At 48.3% G+C, this 20,000-nt stretch overlaps 19 non-coding genes across 19 annotated transcripts; 1 reads left to right on the top strand and 18 right to left on the bottom strand.

Moving 5' to 3' along the window:
- Positions 1-709: 709 nt before the first annotated feature.
- Positions 710-782, bottom strand: trnak-uuu. The gene has a single exon. It is a non-coding gene; the product is annotated as a tRNA-Lys (tRNA).
- Positions 783-1,021: 239 nt separating this feature from the next.
- trnah-gug lies at positions 1,022-1,093 on the bottom strand. The gene has a single exon. It is a non-coding gene; the product is annotated as a tRNA-His (tRNA).
- Positions 1,094-2,208: 1,115 nt separating this feature from the next.
- Positions 2,209-2,290, bottom strand: trnas-uga. The gene has a single exon. It is a non-coding gene; the product is annotated as a tRNA-Ser (tRNA).
- A 265-nt stretch (positions 2,291-2,555) lies between these two features.
- Positions 2,556-2,637, bottom strand: trnas-aga. Its single transcript has one exon. It is a non-coding gene; the product is annotated as a tRNA-Ser (tRNA).
- Positions 2,638-3,940: 1,303 nt separating this feature from the next.
- trnas-aga lies at positions 3,941-4,023 on the bottom strand. Its single transcript has one exon. It is a non-coding gene; the product is annotated as a tRNA-Ser (tRNA).
- A 737-nt stretch (positions 4,024-4,760) lies between these two features.
- On the bottom strand, positions 4,761-4,833 carry trnak-uuu. The gene has a single exon. It is a non-coding gene; the product is annotated as a tRNA-Lys (tRNA).
- Positions 4,834-6,242: 1,409 nt separating this feature from the next.
- trnas-uga lies at positions 6,243-6,324 on the bottom strand. The gene has a single exon. It is a non-coding gene; the product is annotated as a tRNA-Ser (tRNA).
- Positions 6,325-6,590: 266 nt separating this feature from the next.
- trnas-aga lies at positions 6,591-6,672 on the bottom strand. Its single transcript has one exon. It is a non-coding gene; the product is annotated as a tRNA-Ser (tRNA).
- A 2,171-nt stretch (positions 6,673-8,843) lies between these two features.
- On the bottom strand, positions 8,844-8,924 carry trnas-uga. Its single transcript has one exon. It is a non-coding gene; the product is annotated as a tRNA-Ser (tRNA).
- Positions 8,925-9,189: 265 nt separating this feature from the next.
- Positions 9,190-9,269, bottom strand: trnas-aga. Its single transcript has one exon. It is a non-coding gene; the product is annotated as a tRNA-Ser (tRNA).
- Positions 9,270-11,684: 2,415 nt separating this feature from the next.
- trnas-uga lies at positions 11,685-11,766 on the bottom strand. Its single transcript has one exon. It is a non-coding gene; the product is annotated as a tRNA-Ser (tRNA).
- A 265-nt stretch (positions 11,767-12,031) lies between these two features.
- trnas-aga lies at positions 12,032-12,113 on the bottom strand. Its single transcript has one exon. It is a non-coding gene; the product is annotated as a tRNA-Ser (tRNA).
- Positions 12,114-14,004: 1,891 nt separating this feature from the next.
- Positions 14,005-14,077, top strand: trnaa-agc. Its single transcript has one exon. It is a non-coding gene; the product is annotated as a tRNA-Ala (tRNA).
- A 612-nt stretch (positions 14,078-14,689) lies between these two features.
- On the bottom strand, positions 14,690-14,770 carry trnas-uga. Its single transcript has one exon. It is a non-coding gene; the product is annotated as a tRNA-Ser (tRNA).
- A 266-nt stretch (positions 14,771-15,036) lies between these two features.
- trnas-aga lies at positions 15,037-15,116 on the bottom strand. Its single transcript has one exon. It is a non-coding gene; the product is annotated as a tRNA-Ser (tRNA).
- A 736-nt stretch (positions 15,117-15,852) lies between these two features.
- Positions 15,853-15,925, bottom strand: trnak-uuu. Its single transcript has one exon. It is a non-coding gene; the product is annotated as a tRNA-Lys (tRNA).
- Positions 15,926-17,455: 1,530 nt separating this feature from the next.
- Positions 17,456-17,536, bottom strand: trnas-uga. Its single transcript has one exon. It is a non-coding gene; the product is annotated as a tRNA-Ser (tRNA).
- Positions 17,537-17,800: 264 nt separating this feature from the next.
- Positions 17,801-17,882, bottom strand: trnas-aga. The gene has a single exon. It is a non-coding gene; the product is annotated as a tRNA-Ser (tRNA).
- A 731-nt stretch (positions 17,883-18,613) lies between these two features.
- trnak-uuu lies at positions 18,614-18,686 on the bottom strand. Its single transcript has one exon. It is a non-coding gene; the product is annotated as a tRNA-Lys (tRNA).
- Positions 18,687-20,000: the final 1,314 nt, after the last annotated feature.

The following is a 20,000-nucleotide window of genomic DNA, read 5'->3' as shown; positions in this document are numbered from 1 at the left end:
ACTGGGGGGGGTTTCCATAGCACCGCACGTTTCCAGCCGTGTATAATGCAATCCAAGTGATGTTCCAAGTGCTTGAATCTACAAAGATAAGTCCGAATAAAACACCACAGTCCAGAAATGGTGATCGCCAGCAGATTTGTAAAGTGAAAGGCTGTTTGCTTGCCATGCTGCCTCTTTTATACCGTTTTTTCCTGTTTCCTGTCATGTGATCAGTCACATGTACACACGTCCAAATGCGTAAGAGGAAGAAAATGGCCAAGACCACATGGAAACCTGGTAAAATTCAAAAATACATCAAATCACACTGAGCAGGTTAAAACATGTAACCCTATGTACTACATGTAGCTGCTGTTCTTACTATGCCAAAATGTGACGACCAATTTGAACTAACCCAGTTACTTAATTAACTGGTTCTTATTATTTGGGATTTAAGACAGGTGTGGGGCTATCCTCACTTGAAAGAGTTATTTGGAAAGCTGTGAGTCTTTTGAAAAATGTGCATTCTTCTAAAAAATTTTTTAAGAACAATCTTGAGGAATAAGATGAAAGCAATGTTTAGAAGATGCTGGCCCTGCAGCAGGAGGAACAGCGGTACCAACTAGGAGAACTGAGACTCACTCAGTTGACTTCATGAGCACTCTTTCCCAACGAGCTGACTCTGGTGTGCCGAGCTAGGGATATGGAGGCCGCCATCAATAGGATTGCCTCGCGCCCGAACAGGGACTTGAACCCTGGACCCTCAGATTAAAAGTCTGATGCTCTACCGACTGAGCTATCCAGGCTCCGGCTCAAGCTGCCGGTTTGTTACTTGTTAGTATATAACGTATCCACAAAGCGCCGAGGTGAAGCCTGCAAAAATGGAATTGCGGAAGAGAGAGCAAAGACCGTGGAAGGTACAATTATCGGCACCAAATACTAAAGTCAAAGGGCAATCGCCATCCGTAGTTGGCAAGGTTCGCACCAGCACCGGATGAGGTGGCAAAAACATGGGAGAGAAGATCGTTGCCTGTTGGCAAAAGCCTGCCGTGACCCGGATTCGAACCGGGGTTGCTGCGGCCACAACGCAGAGTACTAACCACTATACGATCACGGCACGCCATTGAGCCTCAGTGGTGAGAAGGGCTGGAAGCATTGGTCCGGGGCAGAGAGGGAGGAGAAAGAAAAAAAAATAACACAGCCCTTTCTCTTCTGCATGCAGGCGAACACTCTGCCACGACTACGGAGATCAGGCTTCACATTGAGGACAAAGCAGGCTGAAAAGTGGATGGGGTTTTTCAGTGCTGAGCCTGGAGTCCCACATGACTGCACTTTTGCGCTTCTCGGCCCAGTTGACCGAAAACTTGATGGTTGCTAGCGATCCTGGGTGGCAAAACAGCTTCGGTAGTAAGCCTCAGTACCCCTTAAACTAAAGCACAATATCTCGGTTAATTCACCAACTTCATTTGCTTCAATTCACAGATTCAAGCCCCTTAAAAATAGACGTCGCTCTGCAAAGGCAATGTTTGGACATGTCTGTAGCCAAGCAAGGGGAATTAGCTCAAATGGTAGAGCGCCGCTTAGCATGCTAGAGGTAGTGGGATCGATGCCCGCATTCTCCAAGCTTGGGTCCGCTCTTTTAAGCTCACTTCCCTACAGAGACAGCCTGCGCATGACGGCAACCAATCTAAGCACCCCTGAAAGCGTTTTTGACTGACTGCTGCCAAAAGATTCTTCAGACAGGGTCTAAAACAGAGTCCAGAGGGCTAACCACTACACCATGTAACCCTAGCTAGGGCCGTTTGGGCTCAGAGACAACCAATTTGAAGTAACCCATTTGCCTGAATTAACTGGTTCTTATTCTTTGGCATTTAAGAGAGATGTGGGGCTATCCTCACTTTAAAGAGCTATTTTGTAAGTTTTGAGTCTTTTCAAAAATGCGCGTTCTTTTTCACGTTTCTTTAAGAACAATCTTGAGTAATAAGATGAGAGCATTGTTTAGAAGATGCTGGCCCTGCAGCAGGAGGCCGCCATCGATAGGACTGCCTTTCGCCCAAACAGGCACTTGAACCCTGGACCCTCAGATTAAAAGTCTGATGCTCTACCGACTGAGCTACCCGGGCTCAGACCACCAACTTGATACTCGTATCAACAAAGCGCCGTTGTGCAGCCTGCAAAACAGGAAGTGTGAAGAGAGAGCAAAGACCGTGGAAGATGCAATTGGTCGCAACTCGTAGTCGGCAGGGTTCGAACCTGCGCGGGGAGACCCCAATGGATTTCAAGTCCATCGCCTTAACCTCTCGGCCACGACTACACCGACCTGCTGCCCTCCAGGTCCGTTGACTGCAGAAAGAAAGCAGAATAGACCGCCAGCGAGCTTCAGACACAATGTCCAGCTGAAGGGTGAGGTGGCAAATAGGAGTCTGAGGGCAAAAGACGGCGAGACCCGGATTGGAAGCGGGGTTGCTGCGGCCACAACGCAGGGTACTGACCACTGAAGATGACGGCGTGCTACAGTCCAAGGGATTCAAAAAAGTCCCGCGACTTGTTTATGCAATGCAGCGGGCGGAACGCAAAAGCGTAGTCGGCAGGATTCGAACCTGCGTGGGGAGACCCCAATGGATTTCTAGTCCATCGCCTTAACCACTCGGCCACGACTACTGCAACACCAACTAGAGAGGGGTCCCACTAAGGGTTTCCATAGCACCGCACGTTTCCAGCCGTGTATAATGCAATCCAAGTGATGTTCCAAGTGCTTGAATCTACAAAGATAAGTCAGAATAAAACACCACAGTCCAGAAATGGTGATCGCCAGCAGATTTGTAAAGTGAAAGGCTGTTTGCTTGCCATGCTGCCTCTTTTATACCGTTTTTCCTGTTTCCTGTCATGTGATCAGTCACATGTACACACGCCCAAATGCGTAAGAGGAAGAAAATGGCCAAGACCACATGGAAACCTAGTAAAATTCAAAAATACATCAAATCACACTGAGCAGGTTAAAACATGCAACCCTATGTACTACATGTAGCTGCTGTTCTTACTATGCCAAAATGTGACGACCAATTTGAACTAACCCAGTTACTTAATTAACTGGTTCTTATTATTTGGGATTTAAGACAGGTGTGGGGCTATCCTCACTTGAAAGAGTTATTTGGAAAGCTGTGAGTCTTTTGAAAAATGTGCATTCTTCATAAAAAATTTTTTTAAGAACAATCTTGAGGAATAACCCATTTCCTGAATTAACTGGTTCTTATTCTTTGGCATTTAAGAGAGATGTGGGGCTATCCTCACTTTAAAGAGCTATTTTGTAAGTTTTGAGTCTTTTCAAAAATGCGCGTTTTTCACGTTTCTTTAAGAACAATCTTGAGTAATAAGATGAGAGCATTGTTTAGAAGATGCTGGCCCTGCAGCAGGAGACTGCCATCGATAGGACTGCCTTTCGCCCAAACAGGCACTTGAACCCTGGACCCTCAGATTAAAAGTCTGATGCTCTACCGACTGAGCTACTTGGGCTCAGACCACCAACTTGATACTCGTATCAACAAAGCGCCGTTGTTCAGCCTGCAAAACAGGAATTGTGGAAAGAGAGCAAAGACCATGGAAGATGCAATTGGTCGCAACTCGTAGTCGGCTGGGTTCGAACCTGCGCGCGGGAGACACCAATGGATTTCAAGTCCATCGCCTTAACCTCTCGGCCACTACACCGCCTGCTGCCCTCCAGGTCCGTTGACTGCAGGAAGAAAGCAGAATAGACCGCCAGCGAGCTTCAGGCACAATGTCCAGCTGAAGGGTGAGGTGGCAAATAGGAGTCTGAGGGCAAAAGACGGCGAGACCCGGATTGGAAGCGGGGTTGCTGAAGCCACAACGCAGGGTACTGACCACTGAAGATGACGGCGTGCTACAGTCCAAGGGATTCAAAAAGTCCCGCGACTTGTTTATGCAATGCAGCGGGCGGAACGCAAAGCGTAGTCGGCAGGATTCGAACCTGCGCGGGGGAGACCCCAATGGATTTCTAGTCCATCGCCTTAACCACTCGGCCACGACTACTGCAACACCAACTAGAGAGGGGTCCCACTGGGGGGGGTTTCCATAGCACCGCACGTTTCCAGCCGTGTATAATGCAATCCAAGTGATGTTCCAAGTGCTTGAATCTACAAAGATAAGTCCGAATAAAACACCACAGTCCAGAAATGGTGATCGCCAGCAGATTTGTAAAGTGAAAGGCTGTTTGCTTGCCATGCTGCCTCTTTTATACCGTTTTTTCCTGTTTCCTGTCATGTGATCAGTCACATGTACACACGTCCAAATGCGTAAGAGGAAGAAAATGGCCAAGACCACATGGAAACCTGGTAAAATTCAAAAATACATCAAATCACACTGAGCAGGTTAAAACATGTAACCCTATGTACTACATGTAGCTGCTGTTCTTACTATGCCAAAATGTGACGACCAATTTGAACTAACCCAGTTACTTAATTAACTGGTTCTTATTATTTGGGATTTAAGACAGGTGTGGGGCTATCCTCACATGAAAGAGTTATTTGGAAAGCTGTGAGTCTTTTGAAAAATGTGCATTCTTCTTAAAAAATTTTTTTAAGAACAATCTTGAGGAATAAGATGAAAGCAATGTTTAGAAGATGCTGGCCCTGCAGCAGGAGGAACAGCGGTACCAACTAGGAGAACTGAGACTCACTCAGTTGACTTCATGAGCACTCTTTCCCAACGAGCTGACTCGGGTGTGCCGAGCTAGGGATATGGAGGCCGCCATCAATAGGATTGACTCGCGCCCGAACAGGGACTTGAACCCTGGACCCTCAGATTAAAAGTCTGATGCTCTACCGACTGAGCTATCCAGGCTCCGGCTCAATCTGCCGGCTTGTTACTTGTTAGTATATAACGTATCCACAAAGCGCCGAGGTGAAGCCTGCAAAAACGGAATTGCGGAAGAGAGAGCAAAGACCGTGGAAGGTACAATTATCGGCACCAAATACTAAAGTCAAAGGGCAATCGCCATCCGTAGTTGGCAAGGTTCGCACCAGCACCGGATGAGGTGGCAAAAAAACATGGAGAGAAGATCGTTGCCTGTTGGCAAAAGCCTGCCGTGACCGGATTCGAACCAGGGTTGCTGCGCCACAACGCAGAGTACTAACCACTATACGATCACGGCACGCCACTGAGCCTCAGTGGTGAGAAGGGCTGGAAGCATTGGTCCGGGGCAGAGAGGGAGGAGAAAGAAAAAAAAATAACACAGCCCTTTCTCTTCTGCATGCAGGCGAACACTCTGCCACGACTACGGAGATCAGGCTTCACATTGAGGACAAAGCAGGCTGAAAAGTGGATGGGGTTTTTCAGTGCTGAGCCTGGAGTCCCACATGACTGCACTTTTGCCGCTTCTCGGCCCAGTTGACCGAAAACTTGAAGCGATCCTGGGTGGCAAAACAGCTTCCGGTAGTAAGTCAGTAGCGCTAAACTAAAGCACAATATCTCGGTTAATTCACCAACTTCATTTGCTTCAATTCACAGATTCAAGCCCCTTAAAATAGATCGATGAAGGCAATGTTTGGACATGTCTGTAGCCAAGCAAGGGAATTAGCTCAAATGGTAGAGCGCTTAGCTTAGCATGCGAGAGGTAGTGGGATCGATGCCCGCATTCTCCAAGCTTGGGTCCGCTCTTTTAAGCTCACTTCCCTACAGAGACAGCCTGCGCATGACGGCAACCAATCTAAGCACCCCCTGAAAGCGTTTTTTGACTGACTGCTGCCAAAAGATTCTTCATACAGGGTCTAAAACAGAGTCCAGAGGGCTAACCACTACACCATGTAACCCTAGCTAGGGCCGTTTGGGCTCAGAGACAACCAATTTGAAGTAACCCATTTGCTGAATTAACTGGTTCTTATTCTTTGGCATTTAAGAGAGATGTGGGGCTATCCTCACTTTAAAGAGCTATTTTGTAAGTTTTGAGTCTTTTCAAAAATGCGCGTTCTTTTCACGTTTCTTTAAGAACAATCTTGAGTAATAAGATGAGAGCATTGTTTAGAAGATGCTGGCCCTGCAGCAGGAGACTGCCATCGATAGGACTGCCTTTCGCCCAAACAGGCACTTGAACCCTGGACCCTCAGATTAAAAGTCTGATGCTCTACCGACTGAGCTACCGGGCTCAGACCACCAACTTGATACTCGTATCAACAAAGCGCCGTTGTTCAGCCTGCAAAACAGGAATTGTGGAAAGAGAGCAAAGACCGTGGAAGATGCAATTGGTCGCAACTCGTAGTCGGCAGGGTTCGAACCTGCGCGGGGAGACCCCAATGGATTTCAAGTCCATCGCCTTAACCTCTCGGCCACGACTACACCGACCTGCTGCCCTCCAGGTCCGTTGACTGCAGGAAGAAAGCAGAATAGACCGCCAGCGAGCTTCAGGCACAATGTCCAGCTGAAGGGTGAGGTGGCAAATAGGAGTCTGAGGGCAAAAGACGGCGAGACCCGGATTGGAAGCGGGGTTGCTGCGGCCACAACGCAGGGTACTGACCACTGAAGATGACGGCGTGCTACAGTCCAAGGGATTCAAAAAAGTCCCGCGACTTGTTTATGCAATGCAGCGGGCGGAACGCAAAAAGCGTAGTCGGCAGGATTCGAACCTGCGCGGGGAGACCCCAATGGATTTCTAGTCCATCGCCTTAACCACTCGGCCACGACTACTGCAACACCGAGTAGAGAGGGGTCCCACTGGGGGGGGTTTCCATAGCACCGCACGTTTCCAGCCGTGTATAATGCAATCCAAGTGATGTTCCAAGTGCTTGAATCTACAAAGATAAGTCCGAATAAAACACCACAGTCCAGAAATGGTGATCGCCAGCAGATTTGTAAAGTGAAAGGCTGTTTGCTTGCCATGCTGCCTCTTTTATACCGTTTTTTCCTGTTTCCTGTCATGTGATCAGTCACATGTACACACGTCCAAATGCGTAAGAGGAAGAAAATGGCCAAGACCACATGGAAACCTGGTAAAATTCAAAAATACATCAAATCACACTGAGCAGGTTAAAACATGTAACCCTATGTACTACATGTAGCTGCTGTTCTTACTATGCCAAAATGTGACGACCAATTTGAACTAACCCAGTTACTTAATTAACTGGTTCTTATTATTTGGGATTTAAGACAGGTGTGGGGCTATCCTCACTTGAAAGAGTTATTTGGAAAGCTGTGAGTCTTTTGAAAAATGTGCATTCTTCTTAAAAATTTTTTTAAGAACAATCTTGAGGAATAAGATGAAAGCAATGTTTAGAAGATGCTGGCCCTGCAGCAGGAGGAACAGCGGTACCAACTAGGAGAACTGAGACTCACTCAGTTGACTTCATGAGCACTCTTTCCCAACGAGCTGACTCGGGTGTGCCGAGCTAGGGATATGGAGGCCGCCATCCGAACAGGGACTTGAACCCTGGACCCTCAGATTAAAAGTCTGATGCTCTACCGACTGAGCTATCCAGGCTCCGGCTCAATCTGCCGGCTTGTTACTTGTTAGTATATAACGTATCCACAAAGCGCCGAGGTGAAGCCTGCAAAACGGAATTGCGAAGAAGAGAGCAAAGACCGTGGAAGGTACAATTATCGGCACCAAATACTAAAGTCAAAGGGCAATCGCCATCCGTAGTTGGCAAGGTTCGCACCAGCACCGGATGAGGTGGCAAAACATGGGAGAAGAAGATCGTTGCCTGTTGGCAAAAGCCTGCCGTGACCGGATTCGAACCAGGGTTGCTGCGCCACAACGCAGAGTACTAACCACTATACGATCACGGCACGCCACCGAGCCTCAGTGGTGAGAAGGGCTGGAAGCATTGGTCCGGGGCAGAGAGGAGGAGAAAGAAAAAAAATAACACAGCCCTTTCTCTTCTGCATGCAGGCGAACACTCTGCCACGACTACGGAGATCAGGCTTCACATTGAGGACAAAGCAGGCTGAAAAGTGGATGGGGTTTTTCAGTGCTGAGCCTGGAGTCCCACATGACTGCACTTTGCCGCTTCGGCCCAGTTGACCGAAAACTTGATGGTTGCTAGCGATCCTGGGTGCTGCAAAACAGATTCTAGTAAGCCTCAGGGTCTTAAACTAGAGTCAATAGGGTTAATTCACCAACTATTTGTTTCATTTGCTTCAATTCACAGATTCAAGCCCTTAAAAATAGCTAGGGCAATGTTTGGACATGTCTCAGAAGCAAGGAATTAGCTGAAGTAGAGCGCTCAAGCTTAGCATTTGTAGTGGGATCGATGCCCGCATTCTCCAAGCTTGGTTCTTATTCATTAAGGCATTTACAGAGACAGCCTGCGCATGGGGCAACCAATCTAAGCACCCTTTGAAAGCGTTTTTGACTGACTGCTGCCAAAAGATTCTTCATACAGGGTCTAAAACAGAGTCCAGAGGGCTAACCACTACACCATGTAACCCTAGCTAGGGCCGTTTGGGCTCAGAGACAACCAATTTGAAGTAACCCATTTGCTGAATTAACTGGTTCTTATTCTTGGCATTTAAGAGAGATGGGCTATCATCACTTTAGAAGATGCTGGCCCTGTAAGTTTTGAGTCTTTTCAAAAATGCGCATTGATTTTTTCACGTTTCTTTAAGAACAATCTTGAGTAATAAGATGAGAGCATTGTTTAGAAGATGCTGGCCCTGCAGCCCGCCAGGACTGCCTTTCGCCCAAACAGGCACTTGAACCCTGGACCCTCAGATTAAAAGTCTGATGCTCTACCGACTGAGCTACCGGGCTCAGACCACCAACTTGATACTCGTATCAACAAAGCGCCGTTGTGCAGCCTGCAAAACAGGAATTGTGGAAGAGAGAGCAAAGACCGTGGAAGATGCAATTGGTCGCAACTCGTAGTCGGCAGGGTTCGAACCTGCGCGGGAGACCCCAATGGATTTCAAGTCCATCGCCTTAACCTCTCGGCCACGACTACACCGACCTGCTGCCCTCCAGGTCCGTTGACTGCAGGAAGAAAGCAGAATAGACCGCCAGCGAGCTTCAGACACAATGTCCAGCTGAAGGGTGAGGTGGCAAATAGGAGTCTGAGGGCAAAAAGACGGCGAGACCCGGATTGGAAGCGGGGTTGCTGCGGCCTACAACGCAGGGTACTGACCACTGAAGATGACGGCGTGCTACAGTCCAAGGGATTCAAAAAGTCCCGCGACTTGTTTATGCAATGCAGCGGGCGGAACGCAAAGCGTAGTCGGCAGGATTCGAACCTGCGCGGGAGACCCCAATGGATTTCTAGTCCATCGCCTTAACCACTCGCCACGACTACTGCAACACCGACTAGAGAGGGGTCCCACTGGGGGGGGTTTCCATAGCACCGCACGTTTCCAGCCGTGTATAATGCAATCCAAGTGATGTTCCAAGTGCTTGAATCTACAAAGATAAGTCCGAATAAAACACCACAGTCCAGAAATGGTGATCGCCAGCAGATTTGTAAAGTGAAAGGCTGTTTGCTTGCCATGCTGCCTCTTTTATACCGTTTTTTCCTGTTTCCTGTCATGTGATCAGTCACATGTACACACGTCCAAATGCGTAAGAGGAAGAAAATGGCCAAGACCACATGGAAACCTGGTAAAATTCAAAAATACATCAAATCACACTGAGCAGGTTAAAACATGTAACCCTATGTACTACATGTAGCTGCTGTTCTTACTATGCCAAAATGTGACGACCAATTTGAACTAACCCAGTTACTTAATTAACTGGTTCTTATTATTTGGGATTTAAGACAGGTGTGGGGCTATCCTCACTTGAAAGAGTTATTTGGAAAGCTGTGAGTCTTTTGAAAAATGTGCATTCTTCTTAAAAAAATTTTTAAGAACAATCTTGAGGAATAAGATGAAAGCAATGTTTAGAAGATGCTGGCCCTGCAGCAGGAGGAACAGCGGTACCAACTAGGAGAACTGAGACTCACTCAGTTGACTTCATGAGCACTCTTTCCCAACGAGCTGACTCGGGTGTGCCGAGCTAGGGATATGGAGGCCGCCATCAATAGGATTGCCTCGCGCCGAACAGGGACTTGAACCCTGGACCCTCAGATTAAAAGTCTGATGCTCTACCGACTGAGCTATCCAGGCTCCGGCTCAATCTGCCGGCTTGTTACTTGTTAGTATATAACGTATCCACAAAGCGCCGAGGTGAAGCCTGCAAAACGGAATTGTGGAAGAGAGAGCAAAGACCGTGGTACAAGAGAGAGCAAAGACCGTGGAAGGTTCGCAAGCACCGGATGAGGTGGCAAAAACATGGGAGAGAAGATCGTTGCCTGTTGGCAAAAGCCTGCCTACTAAAGATTCATGTGAACCCTATGCAAGCTGCGCCATCCGTAGTTGGAACAAAGGTTCGCACCAGCACCGGATGATTTGGAAAGTGTAATCTTTTGAAAAAACATGGGATCTTGAGAAGATCGTTGCCTGTTGGCAAAAGCCTGCCGTGAGACTCCCAGTTCGATGACCTTGGGGGTGCTGACTCGGGTGTACTAAAGCGCCGGCATCAATAGCACCGGATTGCCTCGCGCCCGAACAGGGACGAACCCTGTTGCCTGGAGTACTCGAAACCACTATCGACGATCACGGCACGCCACCGAGCCTCAGTGGTGAGAAGGGCTGGAAGCATTGGTCCGGGGCAGAGAGGGAGGAGAAAGAAAAAAAAATAACACAGCCCTTTCTCTTCTGCATGCAGGCGAACACTCTGCCACGACTACGGAGATCAGGCTTCACATTGAGGACAAAGCAGGCTGAAAAGTGGATGGGGTTTTTCAGTGCTGAGCCTGGAGTCCCACATGACTGCACTTTTGCGCTTCTCGGCCCAGTTGACCGAAAACTTGATGGTTGCTAGCGATCCTGGGTGGCAAAACAGCTTCGGTAGTAAGCCTCAGTACCCCTTAAACTAAAGCACAATATCTCGGTTAATTCACCAACTTCATTTGCTTCAATTCACAGATTCAAGCCCCTTAAAAATAGACGTCGCTCTGCGAAGGCAATGTTTGGACATGTCTGTAGCCAAGCAAGGGAATTAGCTCAAATGGTAGAGCGCTCGCTTAGCATGCGAGAGGTAGTGGGATCGATGCCCGCATTCTCCAAGCTTGGGTCCGCTCTTTAAGCTCACTTCCCTACAGAGACAGCCTGCGCATGACGGCAACCAATCTAAGCACCCCTGAAAGCGTTTTTGACTGACTGCTGCCAAAAGATTCTTCATACAGGGTCTAAAACAGAGTCCAGAGGGCTAACCACTACACCATGTAACCCTAGCTAGGGCCGTTTGGGCTCAGAGACAACCAATTTGAAGTAACCCATTTGCTGAATTAACTGGTTCTTATTCATTGGCATTTAAGAGAGATGTGGGGCTATCCTCACTTTAAAGAGCTATTTTGTAAGTTTTGAGTCTTTTCAAAAATGCGTTCTTTTCACGTTTCTTTAAGAACAATCTTGAGTAATAAGATGAGAGCATTGTTTAGAAGATGCTGGCCCTGCAGCAGGAGGCCGCCATTGATAGGACTGCCTTTCGCCCAAACAGGCACTTGAACCCTGGACCCTCAGATTAAAAGTCTGATGCTCTACCGACTGAGCTACCTGGGCTCAGACCACCAACTTGATACTCGTATCAACAAAGCGCCGTTGTGCAGCCTGCAAAACAGGAATTGTGGAAGAGAGAGCAAAGACCGTGGAAGATGCAATTGGTCGCAACTCGTAGTCGGCAGGGTTCGAACCTGCGCGGGGAGACCCCAATGGATTTCAAGTCCATCGCCTTAACCTCTCGGCCACGACTACACCGACCTGCTGCCCTCCAGGTCCGTTGACTGCAGGAAGAAAGCAGAATAGACCGCCAGCGAGCTTCAGACACAATGTCCAGCTGAAGGGTGAGGTGGCAAATAGGAGTCTGAGGGCAAAAGACGGCGAGACCCGGATTGGAAGCGGGGTTGCTGCGGCCACAACGCAGGGTACTGACCACTGAAGATGACGGCGTGCTACAGTCCAAGGGATTCAAAAAAGTCCCGCGACTTGTTTATGCAATGCAGCGGGCGGAACGCAAAAGCGTAGTCGGCAGGATTCGAACCTGCGCAGGGAGACCCCAATGGATTTCTAGTCCATCGCCTTAACCACTCGGCCACGACTACTGCAACACCGACTAGAGAGGGGTCCCACTGGGGGGGGTTTCCATAGCACCGCACGTTTCCAGCCGTGTATAATGCAATCCAAGTGATGTTCCAAGTGCTTGAATCTACAAAGATAAGTCCGAATAAAACACCACAGTCCAGAAATGGTGATCGCCAGCAGATTTGTAAAGTGAAAGGCTGTTTGCTTGCCATGCTGCCTCTTTTATACCGTTTTTCCTGTTTCCTGTCATGTGATCAGTCACATGTACACACGTCCAAATGCGTAAGAGGAAGAAAATGGCCAAGACCACATGGAAACCTGGTAAAATTCAAAAATACATCAAATCACACTGAGCAGGTTAAAACATGTAACCCTATGTACTACATGTAGCTGCTGTTCTTACTATGCCAAAATGTGACGACCAATTTGAACTAACCCAGTTACTTAATTAACTGGTTCTTATTATTTGGGATTTAAGACAGGTGTGGGGCTATCCTCACTTGAAAGAGTTATTTGGAAAGCTGTGAGTCTTTTGAAAATGTGCATTCTTCTTAAAAATTTTTTTAAGAACAATCTTGAGGAATAAGATGAAAGCAATGTTTAGAAGATGCTGGCCCTGCAGCAGGAGGAACAGCGGTACCAACTAGGAGAACTGAGACTCACTCAGTTGACTTCATGAGCACTCTTTCCCAACGAGCTGACTCGGGTGTGCCGAGCTAGGGATATGGAGGCCGCCATCAATAGGATTGCCTCGCGCCCGAACAGGACTTGAACCCTGGACCCTCAGATTAAAAGTCTGATGCTCTACCGACTGAGCTATCCAGGCTCCGGCTCAATCTGCCGGCTTGTTACTTGTTAGTATATAACGTATCCACAAAGCGCCGAGGTGAAGCCTGCAAAAACGGAATTGTGGAGAGAGAGCAAAGACCGTGGAAGGTACAATTATCGGCACCAAATACTAAAGTCAAAGGGCAATCGCCATCCGTAGTTGGCAAGGTTCGCACCAGCACCGGATGAGGTGGCAAAAAACATGGGAGAGAAGATCGTTGCCTGTTGGCAAAAGCCTGCCAGCACTACATGTAGCTGCTGTTCTTAGGTGGCAAATTTGGTTACTTAATTAACTGGTTCTTAAAACATGGAGAGAAGATTATTTGCCTGTTGTGCATTCTTCTAAGAACCGTAAGATCAAAGCCGAAGATGCTTGCAGCAGGAGGAACAGCGGTACCAACTAGGAGAACTGAGACTCACTCAGTTGACTTCATGAGCACTCTCCCAACTTCCCGGTGTGCCGAGCTACGGGTGTGCCGAGCCCGAACAGGATATGGAGGACCCTCAGATTAAAAGTCGCCATCAATAGGATTGCCTCTGCATTAACAGAGACGGCCGGAAATCTGCCGGCTGCGGAAGAAGATCCTGAACCCTGGAACCCTCAGATTAAAAGTCTGATGCTCGCACCAGCACCGGATGAGCTGGCACATGGCACGCCACCGAGCCTCAGTGGTGAGAAGGGCTGGAAGCATTGGTCCGGGGCAGAGAGGAGGAGAAAGAAAAAAATAACACAGCCCTTTCTCTTCTGCATGCAGGCGAACACTCTGCCACGACTACGGAGATCAGGCTTCACATTGAGGACAAAGCAGGCTGAAAAGTGGATGGGGTTTTTCAGTGCTGAGCCTGGAGTCCCACATGACTGCACTTTTGCGCTTCTCGGCCCAGTTGACCGAAAACTTGATGGTTGCTAGCGATCCTGGGTGGCAAAACAGCTTCGGTAGTAAGCCTCAGTACCCCTTAAACTAAAGCACAATATCTCGGTTAATTCACCAACTTCATTTGCTTCAATTCACAGATTCAAGCCCCTTAAAAATAGACGTCGCTCTGCGAAGGCAATGTTTGGACATGTCTGTAGCCAAGCAAGGGGAATTAGCTCAAATGGTAGAGCGCTCGCTTAGCATGCGAGAGGTAGTGGGATCGATGCCCGCATTCTCCAAGCTTGGGTCCGCTCTTTTAAGCTCACTTCCCTACAGAGACAGCCTGCGCATGACGGCAACCAATCTAAGCACCCCCTGAAAGCGTTTTTTGACTGACTGCTGCCAAAAGATTCTTCATACAGGGTCTAAAACAGAGTCCAGAGGGCTAACCACTACACCATGTAACCCTAGCTAGGGCCGTTTGGGCTCAGAGACAACCAATTTGAAGTAACCCATTTGCTGAATTAACTGGTTCTTATTCTTTGGCATTTAAGAGAGATGTGGGGCTATCCTCACTTTAAAGAGCTATTTTGTAAGTTTTGAGTCTTTTCAAAAATGCACGTTCTTTTCACGTTTCTTTAAGAACAATCTTGAGTAATAAGATGAGAGCATTGTTTAGAAGATGCTGGCCCTAGCAGCAGGAGGCCGCCATTGATAGGACTGCCTTTCGCCCAAACAGGCACTTGAACCCTGGACCCTCAGATTAAAAGTCTGATGCTCTACCGACTGAGCTACCTGGGCTCAGACCACCAACTTGATACTCGTATCAACAAAGCGCCGTTGTGCAGCCTGCAAAACAGGAATTGTGGAAGAGAGAGCAAAGACCGTGGAAGATGGAATTGATCGCAACTCGTAGTCGGCAGGGTTCGAACCTGCGCGGGAGACCCCAATGGATTTCAAGTCCATCGCCTTAACCTCTCGGCCACGACTACACCGACCTGCTGCCCTCCAGGTCCGTTGACTGCAGGAAGAAAGCAGAATAGACCGCCAGCGAGCTTCAGACACAATGTCCAGCTGAAGGGTGAGGTGGCAAATAGGAGTCTGAGGGCAAAAGACGGCGAGACCCGGATTGGAAGCGGGGTTGCTGCGGCCACAACGCAGGGTACTGACCACTGAAGATGACGGCGTGCTACAGTCCAAGGGATTCAAAAAAGTCCCGCGACTTGTTTATGCAATGCAGCGGGCGGGAACGCAAAAGCGTAGTCGGCAGGATTCGAACTGCGCGGGAGACCCCAATGGATTTCTAGTCCATCGCCTTAACCACTCGGCCACGACTACTGCAACACCGACTAGAGAGGGGTCCCACTGGGGGGGGTTTCCATAGCACCGCACGTTTCCAGCCGTGTATAATGCAATCCAAGTGATGTTCCAAGTGCTTGAATCTACAAAGATAAGTCCGAATAAAACACCACAGTCCAGAAATGGTGATCGCCAGCAGATTTGTAAAGTGAAAGGCTGTTTGCTTGCCATGCTGCCTCTTTTATACCGTTTTTTCCTGTTTCCTGTCATGTGATCAGTCACATGTACACACGCCCAAATGCGTAAGAGGAAGAAAATGGCCAAGACCACATGGAAACCTGGTAAAATTCAAAAATACATCAAATCACACTGAGCAGGTTAAAACATGTAACCCTATGTACTACATGTAGCTGCTGTTCTTACTATGCCAAAATGTGACGACCAATTTGAACTAACCCAGTTACTTAATTAACTGGTTCTTATTATTTGGGATTTAAGACAGGTGTGGGGCTATCCTCACTTGAAAGAGTTATTTGGAAAGCTGTGAGTCTTTTGAAAAATGTGCATTCTTCTTAAAAAATTTTTTAAGAACAATCTTGAGGAATAAGATGAAAGCAATGTTTAGAAGATGCTGGCCCTGCAGCAGGAGGAACAGCGGTACCAACTAGGAGAACTGAGACTCACTCAGTTGACTTCATGAGCACTCTTTCCCAACGAGCTGACTCGGGTGTGCCGAGCTAGGGATATGGAGGCCGCCATCAATAGGATTGCCTCGCGCCCGAACAGGGACTTGAACCCTGGACCCTCAGATTAAAAGTCTGATGCTCTACCGACTGAGCTATCCAGGCTCCGGCTCAATCTGCCGGCTTGTTACTTGTTAGTATATAACGTATCCACAAAGCGCCGAGGTGAAGCCTGCAAAAACGGAATTGCGGAAGAGAGAGCAAAGACCGTGGTACAAAGGTACAATTATCGGCACCAAATACTAAAGTCAAAGGGCAATCGAACCCGCCATCCGTATGCCAAAATGTGGACCAATTTGAACTAACCCAGTTACTTAAAGGATTTCGCACCAGCACCGGATGAGGTGGCAAAAACATGAGGAGAAGATCGATTGCCTGTTGGCAAAAGCCTGCCGTGACCGGATTCGAACCGCTGGGTTGCTATGGAGGCCGCCATCACTAGGACAACGCAGAGTACTGAACCTGGACCTAACCACTATACTGATACGGCCGACGATGACCCGGATTCGAACCGACTGAGCTATCCCACCGAGCCTCAGTGGTGAGAAGGGCTGGAAGCATTGGTCCGGGGCAGAGAGGAGGAGAAAGAAAAAAATAACACAGCCCTTTCTCTTCTGCATGCAGGCGAACACTCTGCCACGACTACGGAGATCAGGCTTCACATTGAGGACAAAGCAGGCTGAAAAGTGGATGGGGTTTTTCAGTGCTGAGCCTGGAGTCCCACATGACTGCACTTTTGCCGCTTCTCGGCCCAGTTGACCGAAAACTTGATGGTTGCTAGCGATCCTGGGTGGCAAAACAGCTTCGGTAGTAAGCCTCAGTACCCCTTAAACTAAAGCACAATATCTCGGTTAATTCACCAACTTCATTTGCTTCAATTCACAGATTCAAGCCCCTTAAAAATAGACGTCGCTCTGCGAAGGCAATGTTTGGACATGTCTGTAGCCAAGCAAGGGAATTAGCTCAAATGGTAGAGCGCTCGCTTAGCATGCGAGAGGTAGTGGGATCGATGCCCGCATTCTCCAAGCTTGGGTCCGCTCTTTTAAGCTCACTTCCCTACAGAGACAGCCTGCGCATGACGGCAACCAATCTAAGCACCCCCTGAAAGCGTTTTTTGACTGACTGCTGCCAAAAGATTCTTCATACAGGGTCTAAAACAGAGTCCAGAGGGCTAACCACTACACCATGTAACCCTAGCTAGGGCCGTTTTGGCTCAGAGACAACCAATTTGAAGTAACCCATTTGCTGAATTAACTGGTTCTTATTCATTGGCATTTAAGAGAGATGTGGGGCTATCCTCACTTTAAAGAGCTATTTTGTAAGTTTTGAGTCTTTTCAAAATGCACGTTCTTTTCACGTTTCTTTAAGAACAATCTTGAGTAATAAGATGAGAGCATTGTTTAGAAGATGCTGGCCCTGCAGCAGGAGGCCGCCATTGATAGGACTGCCTTTCGCCCAAACAGGCACTTGAACCCTGGACCCTCAGATTAAAAGTCTGATGCTCTACCGACTGAGCTACCTGGGCTCAGACCACCAACTTGATACTCGTATCAACAAAGCGCCGTTGTGCAGCCTGCAAAACAGGAATTGTGGAAGAGAGAGCAAAGACCGTGGAAGATGCAATTGATCGCAACTCGTAGTCGGCAGGGTTCGAACCTGCGCGGGAGACCCCAATGGATTTCAAGTCCATCGCCTTAACCTCTCGGCCACGACTACACCGACCTGCTGCCCTCCAGGTCCGTTGACTGCAGGAAGAAAGCAGAATAGACCGCCAGCGAGCTTCAGACACAATGTCCAGCTGAAGGGTGAGGTGGCAAATAGGAGTCTGAGGGCAAAAAGGCGGCGAGACCGGATTGGAAGCGGGGTTGCTGCGGCCACAACGCAGGGTACTGACCACTGAAGATGACGGCGTGCTACAGTCCAAGGGATTCAAAAAGTCCCGCGACTTGTTTATGCAATGCAGCGGGCGGAACGCAAAAGCGTAGTCGGCAGGATTCGAACCTGCGCGGGGAGACCCCAATGGATTTCTAGTCCATCGCCTTAACCACTCGGCCACGACTACTGCAACACCGACTAGAGAGGGGTCCCACTGGGGTTTCCATAGCACCGCACGTTTCCAGCCGTGTATAATGCAATCCAAGTGATGTTCCAAGTGCTTGAATCTACAAAGATAAGTCCGAATAAAACACCACAGTCCAGAAATGGTGATCGCCAGCAGATTTGTAAAGTGAAAGGCTGTTTGCTTGCCATGCTGCCTCTTTTATACCGTTTTTCCTGTTTCCTGTCATGTGATCAGTCACATGTACACACGTCCAAATGCGTAAGAGGAAGAAAATGGCCAAGACCACATGGAAACCTGGTAAAATTCAAAAATACATCAAATCACACTGAGCAGGTTAAAACATGTAACCCTATGTACTACATGTAGCTGCTGTTCTTACTATGCCAAAATGTGACGACCAATTTGAACTAACCCAGTTACTTAATTAACTGGTTCTTATTATTTGGGATTTAAGACAGGTGTGGGGCTATCCTCACTTGAAAGAGTTATTTGGAAAGCTGTGAGTCTTTTGAAAAATGTGCATTCTTCTTAAAAAATTTTTTTAAGAACAATCTTGAGGAATAAGATGAAAGCAATGTTTAGAAGATGCTGGCCCTGCAGCAGGAGGAACAGCGGTACCAACTAGGAGAACTGAGACTCACTCAGTTGACTTCATGAGCACTCTTCCCCCACGAGCTGACTCGGTGTGCCGAGCTAGGGATATGGAGGCCGCCATCAATAGGATTGCCTCGCGCCCGAACAGGGACTTGAACCCTGGACCCTCAGATTAAAAGTCTGATGCTCTACCGACTGAGCTATCCAGGCTCCGGCTCAATCTGCCGGCTTGTTACTTGTTAGTATATAACGTATCCACAAAGCGCCGAGGTGAAGCCTGCAAAAACGGAATTGCGGAAGAGAGAGCAAAGACCGTGGAAGGTACAATTATCGGCACCAAATACTAAAGTCAAAGGGCAATCGCCATCCGCAAGTTCGCACCAGCACCGGATGAGGTGGCATGGGAGAGAAGGTTCTGTTGGCACCAGCACCGGATGAGGTGGCCAAAATGTGACGATTAAAAAACATGTTCTTATTATTTGGGATTTAAGAGAAAAGATGGAAAGCTTGCATTCTTCTTAAAAAAATTTTTAAGAACAATCTTGAGGAATAAGATCAAAGTTGGCAAAGCCTGCCGAACTGACAGTTGACTTCATGAGCACTCTTTCGAACCGGGGTGTGCCGAGCTAGCGATATGGAACGCCATCAGGATTGCCTCGCGCCCGAACAGGGACATGAACCCTGGACCCTCAGATTAAAGTCTGATGCTCTACCGACTGAGCTATCACGGCACGCCACCGAGCCTCAGTGGTGAGAAGGGCTGGAAGCATTGGTCCGGGGCAGAGAGGAGGAGAAAGAAAAAAATAACACAGCCCTTTCTCTTCTGCATGCAGGCGAACACTCTGCCACGACTACGGAGATCAGGCTTCACATTGAGGACAAAGCAGGCTGAAAAGTGGATGGGGTTTTTCAGTGCTGAGCCTGGAGTCCCACATGACTGCACTTTTGCCGCTTCTCGGCCCAGTTGACCGAAAACTTGATGGTTGCTAGCGATCCTGGGTGGCAAAACAGCCCGGTAGTAAGCCTCAGTACCCCTTAAACTAAAGCACAATATCTCGGTTAATTCACCAACTTCATTTGCTTCAATTCACAGATTCAAGCCCCTTAAAAATAGAGCGTCGCTCTGCGAAGGCAATGTTTGGACATGTCTGTAGCCAAGCAAGGGGAATTAGCTCAAATGGTAGAGCGCTCGCTAGCAGCATGCGAGAGGTAGTGGGATCGATGCCCGCATTCTCCAAGCTTGGGTCCGCTCTTTTAAGCTCACTTCCCTACAGAGACAGCCTGCGCATGACGGCAACCAATCTAAGCACCCCCTGAAAGCGTTTTTTGACTGACTGCTGCCAAAAGATTCTTCATACAGGGTCTAAAACAGAGTCCAGAGGGCTAACCACTACACCATGTAACCCTAGCTAGGGCCGTTTCGGCTCAGAGACAACCAATTTGAAGTAACCCATTTGCTGAATTAACTGGTTCTTATTCATTGGCATTTAAGAGAGATGTGGGGCTATCCTCACTTTAAAGAGC

The sequence above is a fragment of the Puntigrus tetrazona genome, chromosome 4 (genome assembly GCF_018831695.1).
Source record: "Puntigrus tetrazona isolate hp1 chromosome 4, ASM1883169v1, whole genome shotgun sequence".
NCBI classification, from domain to species: domain Eukaryota; kingdom Metazoa; phylum Chordata; class Actinopteri; order Cypriniformes; family Cyprinidae; genus Puntigrus; species Puntigrus tetrazona.
The sequence above is the reverse complement of the archived record's forward strand: the minus strand, read 5'-3'. Positions and strand labels throughout refer to the sequence as shown.